We start from the raw sequence: 10,010 nt of genomic DNA, 5'->3' as shown, positions 1-10,010 counted from the left end.
TAAGGTGAGTTTTATCTTCCTTGTCACGCCGGTATGATGTTTCTGACCGGTATTGTTTGACGGTCAACCCACTCCCAATTTCTGAGGGATGTTTTCCCGATGATGAAGCGTGGATCATAATTCCTCGCCTTGAGATTTCACGTCTGATCGTGGTATATGCAATTTCAACTGTTGGAAGTGGGTCTTGATTCAATAGATCCCTCTTTTCTTTGTCAAATGTATCATTGATTCCGGCTAGAAATTGAAACAATCGTTGTTTTTGAATAAAGGTATTGAAGATTGTGATATCTTCAGCATGTATCATGGGATTTGGTAGTCTTCGATCTATCTCCTTCCAAATCGTAGTCAATTTTCCATAAAAAACCTCTATTGGGTCTCTGTCTTGCTTTATGTTGTTGGCTTGAGAACTCAGATCAAAGATCTGGAGTTCATCCCTTCCACTGTTCAATAGTATTTCGATTCCCTTCCATAGATCCCTTGCAACGTTATAATCTAAGAACTGGTTTATGAGATCTGTGTCAATGTTTGAAATAATCCATGATAGAACTATTGAATCCTTCTGCTTCCATGTTTGGTAATTAGGGTCTGTGGTGTTAGGAGGTTCGTCTATGCTGTGGCTGAGACGTCCTCTGCACTCTAAGGCTATTTGCATCATTTTGCACCAGGTTTTGTAATTCTGGTAATTTAACTTTTCGGCCAATTTTAATTCTGATGGTATGGTTTCTAGGGTTGTGTTTGGTTTGTTTAGTTGCTGAAACAGTTTGAACATATGTTCCATCTGTTCCATGGTTATGAGTTGTCTTGGGTCAGTTTCTGCCATTGTTTGAGGTGAGTTTAAGGTAAATGATGATCACCAAAGAATTTTCCGGTCCCGAAAAACACATTTGGCTCTGATACCATGAAGATTAAGGTAAGCTGATAATTTGGGGTTAAATGAATACTGGTTTGTATTGATTTTCTTAGTAATTACAACCCTAATTTATACAAAGTCTATGAACTAATTAAGGAAATACAAAGCTTGAGTAATCACAAATTTCTTTAATACATTGGGCTAATTTGAGTAATTAAATATCTACTAAATCAGAAAATATTCCCCAAATCAGAGAATATATTTCCACAGTTTTACATCAGATTTTTGTGCTGATTGTTTCAGCCTTTACATCAGGTTTTGATTCACATCAGTTTTGTTTCTCATGAAATGAATGCTAAACTGCTTTTTACTGGTTTGTAGTGTGCCATAGTTTGTTTGGATCAATGACATTGGTTCTTGTTTGTTGTTTCGCTTAGCTACTAACAAATTGATTATTGCCAAGGACCATGCATTGGTCCAAATTAACATTGGTCACTTGGATGATAGGAGTGGCTACTAACAGGCTGATTATATTGCTAAGGACCTTTGCTCTCTCAGGCTTCATTTGTGCTCAGGTGTGGGTTCATGATGCTTATCTCATAATATATTGTTTTTCATGATTATTATTACAGATTGATTCTTATCAGATCCAATTGATTTAATAAAGGACGAAGGGCTAATTTAACATGCTTGTTGATGTGACTTTGTATTTTTATAGTAGCAATGACATTAATCATGATAGTGGTGGTGACAATAGTTAGGACAAAAGTGATGACAGCAGCAACACCGATCAAAGGCAACAGTAGTCTAGACATCAACGATGACAATGACAAATTCGTGATTATATGTTCATATGTTTCCTCTTACACGCTTCCCTTTGTCTTCTCCTGCTACACTCCATTTTCTACTTCACTCTATTTCCCTTATGTTCCTGCTTTCCCTCTCGTCACTCTCTTCTACAATTGATTCTTTTCATTCAGCCGAATCAGGCATCCGGAATAATCACGGTAAGATCCTTGATTTTGATGATGACATTTAGGGTTTTTTTTATGGTTTTTAGTTCATTTTTGGATGAATATAGTGATTTTCATTTCAATTTCGGGATAACTACTGATGAAAGAGGGAGGTGTGAAGCTTAAGTCAGTTGCTTATGCTACATTTTGCGAGCATTGTGCAGAGAAGGTTGAGTTGCGGAAGCTTATGAGGTTTTTGATTATGTTGTTGAGAGTAAAAGTGATCTGATGTCTCTACCTACTTTACTTTGGAAAATACTCTAAAATGGTTGAAGAAAGCTAGGGAACAAGGGATGTAAAAGCAGGTAAACTAATAGTAGTGCAATGTAAAATTTGAATCTTACAATGGTTTTAATGGAAGGAAAGGGGAACTGTGAGGAGAATATGAAGGAGTTATTGAATTTACATTCTTTTCCTTGTAGACTCAATTTATGGTGGATCAACTTACTGAACTTCAAAAGCAGGTAAACTAATAGTATTGTGGATTGGCCTTGTAAATCATTCAGAGTTGGGTGTAAATTATTTGGTTAAAAAACAAAAATCTAATTAACAATAAGATCTGTTTGTTTTTTTTGGGGTTTTAATTCTGATTTGATTTTTTGTTAAGAGCATGTGTTAAAAAAATATTTGAGCTTTAAATTAACAATTCATCGTTAACTTTTGAATTTGGTTTAATTTAAATGCTTTGAACTTTGAAGTAATTAGCATATCAAACTTTTATTCATATATTTGAGATGTTGGTATGATTGTTGTGGTTTTTATTATTTGGATTCAGTTTGAAAAAAAAAATTAGTTTGGTTTGATGTGGTTTGTTTTTTTACCCATCAATTGATAATTTATGTCAAAAAAAGTTTAAAAACAAAATAAATGGCGTAAGAGCTTTAAATAAATTGATAGTTTATTTCTGATGCAGGAGCATATGCTTAATAAAGCAAATAGGAATCTTAAGCAAAGGGTAGGTTATGTTTTGTCGGTATGATACACCTAATTTCTTATTATTATTGCCTTTTGACACTACAATTAGAAAACCATTTGATCACAAAGTGTTTTTGTCGCTTAAATTGTCACTAAAGGGGTTTGGCAACAAAACACTTTGTCGCTAAATTTTTTGTCGTTAACTTAATGGCATCCACAAATTTTTGGGCTTCTCCCTTATCTGTATTTCTCTTTGATTGTTGATTTGGTTTTAATTTTCTCGATTTCTAAGTTGATTAACGGGTCTTGCTTTCAATTGAAAAGGTTAGTTCTTTTCCTTATTTCTTACAAAATCTACTAGAATCCCAGTTTTCATTGCTTTTTTTTTCCGCATTTTTCCGCCTATTGGATGTTGATTTTCAATACATTGTTTTTAGGGTTTGATTTTGATTTTTGATTAATGTTTTAGATTAATGTTTTAAGGGTTTGATTAAAGTTTTTAGAGTTTGCTTTTAGAATAATGATTTTAAGGTTTGATTTTTTATTATGTTTTTGGGGTTTGATTTTTGATTAATGTTTTTACTCATTGTTATGGATGTTGTGATTGGTGGGCATGCTGGTATAGCCCTATGAGTATTCATTATTATCTAAGGCAAAACCTATGAACTTCACCAATGAAGGGATTGAAGAAGTAACTATAAGAATTCAGAATGTGGGGACAGAAGTTGTACACACTCTATGGCATATGCTACTGCCAGATTTTTTTCAAGTCTTTTATATGTGCTCTTGATGGAGACTTATATGTATATGAGCTTTCAGTTTTTTGCATCAAGATTCAAGATTTAAGTAGGGATAGCAGGGAACTTAAGTTATTGTAAAGTATCTATGGTGTATAAAACAATATTTGAGTGCTTATTAGTCATTCAGTGCAATCTTCTCTACTAAATTCTTCTATTTTAACTTAAAAAATTTATTTCACAAAACTAGTAATCATAACCAAATATGAGCAGGTACTTGGAACTAAGTGTTTAGATAATTGAGTTAGGGTTTTTGGGTTCGATTTTTGAAGGAAATGCCTAAAGATATACAAATTCGTCTAACATATCCATCAGAGATTAAGGAGTTATTATTTAGATATGTAATTTACAGATCAAGGATGAGATATGTTGTGAGTCATTTATCTGCATTGGATACTAGAGAATAGGCGCTGATTAAAAAAATTGGCATGGGATTTTATCTAAAGCAGCTTGAAGATGGTCGTACTATAGCTGATTAATGTTTGTTAATAAATTTTTAGGCTTAATTTTAATAATTTATCATATTCATAAAATGAGTTTAAATTTGTTTGTTTAGAATCAACGCTTCATTTGGTGTCGAGGCTTAAAGGAGTAATTATTTAGATATAGTTTACAGATCAAGGATGAGATATGCTGTGAGTTTTCGTATTTTGTGAATCAGGGTTTTTTATTCTAGAACTAATTACTTGAATGTAGTTAAAAATTGAAGTATTGTTTTGTGAATTAGGGTTTTTGATTCTAGAACTGATTACTTGAATGTAGTTAAGAATTGTTGTTTGTTTTTGTGAATTAGGGTTAAGAAAATCTACCATCGAATGGTCCATAATATATTTTGCTCATCATAAGTTGGATAGAGGGATACGAGCGCTGGATGACACAAAACAATCGCGAACATCACAAAATGCAGCCTTCGTATGCAGATTAGTAGTAATCGCTAACCTGAAAATGCAGCTTTGGTATGCAAATTAGTAGTAATCGCTAACCTGAAAAAAGACGAAACTACTTATAACATGAAAAGGACTAAATGCTGTACTTAACAACAATAGTGGCAATAAAAATACCAAAGACTTGATCATATCAGGATAGTGTTGCCCGCATGAACCATTAGAAGTCCACACAATGAGAGGCAATAGAATCACAACAAAAAAGACAGAAAGATCAGGAAAAATCAAGTGACCTAGCACGTTTTTTCAGTTCTAGGTTTTTCAATTTTCTCTTTTTGTGGTGCTTATGTCGTTAATAATCGTTGCTATGTCTTCCTTCACAAAGAAAACAAGCAGAAACACATTGATTTCATCTTCAACTCCATCTCTGGGTAGGTTTTAATTTCTTTTCTTTAATGGGTTCTTGTTTACGTTTTCTTGCTTATTTTTTTCGTATATGTTTCTCATCAATTGTGTCATTACCTTATCGTATAGGTTTCTGGTTGATTTGATGAACTAGAAAGCTAATTTTAACTTTCCTTTGATTAATTTGGGTCAATTGTTTTGTTATTATTGAAACAGACCTCCAAAATTATTTCTTGGTAGCACAAAGACTTATTTTTGTAAAAGTCATCAGCAACATGTTCTTGTACATGCTTATTTAGCTAATATAGAAGCTCTATTGGTTACAAAAATGCAAGAGGGCTAGCAGCCTAGCACTAGCTTTTAGTGTATATGGTTGAATTAAGTTAATAATAGGAAAAAATTGCGGATGTCATTGCTAATGGGTTAACGGTTGTGATGTTGCAGGCGCAACACCTTGTCTTTTGGTGCAGTGGGATTTAAGAGCTTCTCTACAAAATAAATCCCCTTTAGAACAGCTTAGCTAGCAATTGTGCATGTTGTTTCAACATTTCACACAGAAAAATAAACCTAATTATTTTTTGATATTTTTTTGTTCACTCTTCCTTGAAAGCCTGTTTAGGTTATCATGGAATTTGCGAGTTCTTTGAAACAAGGCAGTTTACATCAAAGAACAATCAACAATGTCAAGTAAACATCATCAAAGTAAGTTCATATTTTAATTAGGTATATCAAAACCTAATTGTCTTTTTAATTTTTTTTGTTCACATTTTAGATTTATTTACCCGGAGTTGCTAGATTATTTAATTAGGTTTGCTGCATTGTGTTCGTATATTTTTTGATTTGTTGAACTAAAAAAATCTAGAGAAACATCAGTGCTTGATTGTGGGATGGAATCTCGGTCATTCTTTGATGTTGTAATATTAGGGCTTCTCCAAATTTTAGGGCTTCTCAATGGCTTCTTTGGAAATCTATCTATGATATATAAAACGTTTGCAAAGCCTGAATACTATTCATTAGCAATTAGATGAATAGTGTTTTTGATGACTTGGCATCCCACAACATCAATTGCTGCCACTTCACCAAAATCTCTTCTATTATCTATGCCGATCAGGTCCCATGCGCCACCTCTACTGCTTTACTTTGCTGACATTTCATAGACATTTAATATAGGGAGAGTTTGGATGAAAAGAGAGACTAAAAGTGTGGATGATAATTATATAGGAGAGTTTGGAGTCATATCTTGACAAGTAAATGTAGTGAATTCAAATTAGGAGGAAGCAAAAGTGGATATTGTAGCAAATTCGATGGTACATAGGTGTTATATATGTATCTGTTACTAAATGGATTGGAACCTTGTGGTGTTTTTATATACACACATTATCTTTGTTGTTATACTTTGAATTCAACCTCCTCAATTTGATGGCTATAGACAAATTATTCGTAACTAGGTTGCTAACTTGTGTCCTTTAGCAACATTAGGATTTACTTTTATTGAATGGAAGTTATACAACTGTAGGACAAGGGTAGAATATGGTTCTACACTACCCGTGTGTCATCTCATAAGCTACAGATGCCACTGTCTACCTTATAGTTATAACTCATACACTAGATAGTAGGTGATGGTGCTTCTAAGATGACAATTAATTTCTTTAATTTTATCCCTTTTTCTTAGTCTTTAAGTAGTTTTGAGTATACAAAGGTTGCTAGGTAATGGATATATAGATAATAGATAGATAGATATTAGATAGTAGATAGATAGATAGATAAGACCACATCTCTGCATATGATACCTTTGTTCAGGTTGATGCTGGAATTAAGGAAGCAAACAAGATTCCTGAGGGTAGCAGCTTGTATGTGGGTGATATTAACTACTATCACAAGCCTCTGCTTTGCAGTAAATGGGCCTTCACATATGAGGTATGACTGGAGCCATGATCTCCCCCGCCCCAGCTAAATCCTTCAGTGTGTTAAAAATATGCTTTTCTGTGCTTTTAATTCGTCTTCTCGCAAAGGGATGGTTAGTTTGCTGTCATTAAGCATCGTCATATTACAAAGGTGTGCACCGAAGAATTCTTGACATGAAGTTTGTTATGTTTAATGCCTACTTAAGCGATTTATTTTCCTTCAGATTTCTACATTATGTTTTTATATGGTCACTTTTTTCTGGTCAGGTTATCATTAGTAGTAGCTTGCCTGCGTGTGTCTAATAGCGTGTATATGTTGAGCTTTGCTGTGACTCTAGGGCCTCCTGATGAATATGACATTCATGTTCATCTTGTCCTTAATATTATAGAGTAAAGCCCTTTCCAATTGACTTATGTTACCATTATCTTTTGGGTTGTTTGTGGTCAATGTGGTCTTTCTTTTTGTAATTTTGTACCAACTACGGGTTTATGCTTATGTTTTGGTATCCAAGAACAGCATAGATGTGTGACGGAAAGGAAGGGGGTTGGTTGGGAAGAAGGCGATATTTACGACTAAACAATACCATATTAGATGTTCGGATAACCATGAGCACACTAGGACGAACTTGCTTGGGGATTATTTAACTGTGTTTTTTTGTTAAATCCCGAGTGGTAATGACCTCTTAATTTGTTTGATCTTGCTCATCCAACCGAGTTCTCACCTTCTGTTCCCAACGTCTCTTTCAGGAGTGGCCGGAGGAAGATTATCCACCTTATGCAAATGGACCAGGTTACATATTGTCACCGATGTCACACAATTCATTGTTTCCGAGTTTGAGAAACACAAACTAAGGGTGAGATGCATTTCTGTATCCTAGCTCCCTCTCTTAAAAAGTAAAAACGTCAATTTCAAGAATCCGGATCTCAACCTTAAATTGTGCTAATTAATTGCCCCTTTATCTCACACAGTTATTCAAGATTGGAAGATGTGAGCGAAGGAATGTGGATTGAGCGCTTTAACAGCTCGAAACCAGTGGAATACGTACACAGCCTCAAGTTCTGCTAGTTTGAATGTATAGATGACTGTTACACTGCTCATTATCAATCTCTGAAACAAATGATCTGTTTATGGAACAAGTTGCAACAACACGGCCGCCCTGTTAGCTGTAACATGAGATGATCGTTTCATGAATTTCCCAAGAACCCAGTTTTCCATTTGCCAAAACGAATCTATAGAGAAAGTTTTAAAACCCGGAATCATTTTCCCTTTTCTGCATATTCCTCGAAAGGTTCGGTCTTTTTAGGTTCCATATTCATTCGTTAATTGTTCTACTTCCTCTATCTCACCGTATTGAAGTTTTTGTGCCATGAATGATCCTCGAAGACGATGTTGATGGTGATGATGATGATGACAATGACGATTGATGAAACCTGATGATTGATGAACGACAGCCTTAACCAGTTGGAGGGTTATGTAAAATAATGTAAAGAAAAGCATAAAAATGAATAGAATCCCCAACATTCCAGGTGTATGAACCATCTTATGACTGTTTAATTAGAAGGTTCGTCCTTATATTTATCTGAAGAACTTTCCTGATTTTGCTATGTTTATAGGCCATGTGAAAGAGTGGTGGTTAGTTGTTAGTTTGGGAATCAGGCAATTGTTCTTTATCCTTTTTTGTATTTGTTAATGTTAATTCTTCAATTTTGGCAATACAAGATCATTATCTGGTAGTTATGATTCGGTTATTTGATAATTTGTTTGACTTATCTTAATGTAAAGATTATTAATATAAAATTTTTATAATTTTTTATCATATATAATTAGAGGTTTTAATAATTGAACTAATGAATTAAACTGCATGAAAAGTAAACGTTGTAGGTATTTTGGTACCCAGGAAAAAGAGAGATGTTTAGAAGATTGGTTTTAATTGATTGGTTTTAAGTGTAAAACTAATTCTAACAATGAAGGAAAAAGAGAGAAAGGTCGTAGGAGGGCTAGGTATGAATCTGAAGATGATGATTCTGATGTTAAGGCGAAAAAATATGAACTTGTGAAAGAAATAGAAAAGCAATCGAGGTATCCTAAGAGTGCAGCAGATGTGAAGATGAGAGGAAGTAGGAGGTATAATACTGATGAGGATGGGGATTCTGATCATGAAAGAAAAAGGGAGAAGAGTCGTAGAAGAACTTGGCATGATTCTGGTGATGATGATTCTGATGTTGAAGTGAAACAAAATGAACTTGTGAAAGATAGAGAGAAACAATCACAGTATCTGAAGAGCAAAGCAGACTTAAATATGAGAGAAAGCGGATACTTATAACAAACGTGGTGATGACTAGGAAATGCATACTAGGAATGAAGTTGGACAAAGTCATGCAAAGTGTGAGAAACCAGAGGAAGTTGATGGAACTAGGAGACTTGAAAGGAGAGAAGATGTAAATGTGAGGAGGCATGAAATAGGGAGGACAGCTTGCAAGGAAGCAGAAACCAGGAAAGGAAGGAAAATATTGATCAAGGAGGAAGGCGGTAACGAAGCTAGAGGACTATGATCGGAGAAAGATGGAGAAGAAGGAAAAAGAAATGCATGAAAGAAGAGGACGGGAAAGAAAGGATGAGGATGAGTTAAGAAAGAGAAAGATGGAAAGGAGACCGGATGGTGATGAGCAAAGGAAAAGACTAGAAGATAGGGATGAGGAGGATTATAGAAGTAAAAGGCGTGAAAGAAGGGAGAAGAGTGAACAAGGAGTAAGAAATAGAGAAAGTAGAAGGAACTAGGAGAAGGGAGATGAAGAGTATGCTAGGGTTACAATTATTTAGTGTTTTGATGTATTGTTTAGATTGGATTCATTTTACTGACTTTTCTGCTCTCGATCGAAGAAAGACATTGATTCCATGACATATGCTAACAATGAATAATATAGTTGAATTCTTTGGAGAATACTAAACAAAGAGGATGATTACTAATTTAGTGAGCTTCATGTGGAAAATAGGCTACAAATTCAATGTAGGATACGTTGATTACTAAGATGTATTTAATTCTTTAAATTTTCTAAATATAACTAAGATGGATTCAAGTCTTGTAATTGGTTGATGTTTTAAGCGTAGTAATAAATTTAATGATTTTTTCCATTTCAAGGAAATCATGTTAGCAATTTAGTCATTGAATTGAAGTGTTTGTGAGGTTTGAATAAGAATTAGAATTAAGTCAGCTTTATGATTAAATTCTGCTTTGTAAATT

The 10,010-nt window shown here is 34.2% G+C and overlaps 1 long non-coding RNA gene across 2 annotated transcripts; it reads left to right on the top strand.

The window, feature by feature from the left end:
* Positions 1-5,107: 5,107 nt before the first annotated feature.
* LOC130820523 (uncharacterized) lies at positions 5,108-8,538 on the top strand. 2 transcript variants are annotated; one of them, XR_009045221.1, is made up of 4 exons: positions 5,108-5,566; positions 6,665-6,781; positions 7,516-7,622; positions 7,738-8,538. It is a non-coding gene; the product is annotated as an uncharacterized LOC130820523 (long non-coding RNA). The 2 variants fall into 2 exon arrangements; XR_009045220.1 differs by having other exon boundaries at positions 5,116-6,781.
* The last annotated feature ends 1,472 nt before the right edge of the window (positions 8,539-10,010 follow it).

This window comes from Amaranthus tricolor, chromosome 8 (assembly GCF_026212465.1).
Source record: "Amaranthus tricolor cultivar Red isolate AtriRed21 chromosome 8, ASM2621246v1, whole genome shotgun sequence".
Lineage (NCBI taxonomy): Eukaryota > Viridiplantae > Streptophyta > Magnoliopsida > Caryophyllales > Amaranthaceae > Amaranthus > Amaranthus tricolor.
This window is presented reverse-complemented; position numbering and strand designations above follow the sequence as displayed.